This window comes from Nerophis ophidion, linkage group LG09, assembly GCF_033978795.1.
Source record: "Nerophis ophidion isolate RoL-2023_Sa linkage group LG09, RoL_Noph_v1.0, whole genome shotgun sequence".
NCBI lineage: Eukaryota > Metazoa > Chordata > Actinopteri > Syngnathiformes > Syngnathidae > Nerophis > Nerophis ophidion.
In genome coordinates, this window is record NC_084619.1 from 15,756,807 (window position 1) to 15,758,689 (window position 1,883).

Consider the following 1,883-nt stretch of genomic DNA (forward strand, 5'->3'; position numbering starts at 1 on the left):
TTTGGAAATCATCATTATTGGCTGTTTTGTAAAAAAATATGTATTTTTTTTTTCATGTTTTTTTTTTTTTTTTCAAATCCAATTATGGAAGTTTCTTCTTGTTTCTTTCTTGACATCTGCCTTAAACTTGTGTGCAATAAATGTTAGTCAGTGCTTTACTTCTGGCTTTGTTGTTGTGTTTTCTGCACAAGATTAGATGTTTTAGGTAAATATCTTTAATTTAGTAAGCCTTAAAATTTACAAGTTAGATATTGCACCTGACTTATTACTGGGTCATTATATCCAGTAAAAAAGCTAAATTTTCAACTAAATTACTAAATGTTATGCAAATTTGTACACAACTTTATTTCAAAATACTTTATCACATCATAATTATTCTAATTATCACTATAATTATATTTTTATTTTATTCGTTGGTATTGTGACTTTATTCTACTAAAATGATGACCTATCATTTGTTTCCTGTAATGTAATCTTTTTGTAATATCGTCGATTTATTTTCCTATTGAAAGAATTTGTTGTCACAATATTTTTTATTATTTCGTTCAAAATAATTTTACTTTTTTCCTGTAAAATTCAAATGTGTCTCTCCTAGTTGTATGAGTTTTCGTTTATGTTGAAATTATGGCCTGTTGTTTTTTTTGATATTTTTAAATACATGTTTTTATTGTATATAATAATTTGTACACTCTTATTAGTCCTAATTATTTTTAAGACTTTAGTCTAATGTTTATGTGTTTCTAATGTTATGACTTTGTTCACCTAATATTCATGATAGCAAAAAGAAACTTGTGTTGGTTTCATGAAATAATTTACATTTAGTTAATTCTGCTAATATCAATAAGCATATATTTTCATAAGTTTTACATCATTCTCATTGAGATCTGTAAATTGTTTCATTTAATTTTGACTTTACTGTATCAAAAGTATTATGGGGGAGTTATTTTTACGATGCCTTACAATGTTGTTGTTTGCTTTTTTTACAACATTCCAAATATTACCTCATACAAATCTCTCGTCTCTTACTTTCAGAGTAAATACTAGATTCTCACTGTCTTTTTGTAACAATATGAGTATTCTATTAATAAATGAATTAAATTGTGTCTTTTTCACAAAATATTTTTTAAAAGTTAAATGGGGCGGCATAGCTCGTTTGGTAGAGTGGCCGTGCCAGCAACTTGAGGGTTGCGGGTTCGATTCCTGCTTCCGCCATCCTAGTCACTGCCGTTGTGTCCTTGGGCAAGACACTTTACCCACCTGCTCCCAGTGCCATCCACGCTGGTTTAAATGTAACTTAGATATTGGGTTTCACTATGTAAAGCGCTTTGAGTCACTAGAGAAAAGCGCTATATAAATATAATTCACTTCACAAATAATAATTTCACTTGGTCGTCATATATTCACTTCATTCCGAAAATTATGCAACATTTTAATTGTGTTATTAAATGTCGTTATCGAATGGAGCTGATATAGGCTCCAGCACCCCCCGCAATCCCAAAAAGGGACAAGCGGTAAAAAACGGATGGCTCTATAACCTGGTTTTTCCAAAAAAAAAAATCCCCCAGGAAGAGACATAAACATTAAATAAATAACTTTATTGATGAGATATTTGTATTTTTTTCCTCATAATATTATATAAAATTGCAAATTGTTCTATACGTCAAATGCAAATATAGCATAAAATCCCATCCAACTTTAAATGTATTTAAATGCATGTATATATTGTCTTTTATAAACTGTATCCAAAACACAGTAAATCACTTACTGAGTAATAAATTGTGAAAAAATAAACAGCAAAAAAAATTGCCCACAAATCATCCCAATTTTTACTTGTGTTTTTTTCCATTATTTAAATATCTTACAGAAAAAAAATGAACACAAAG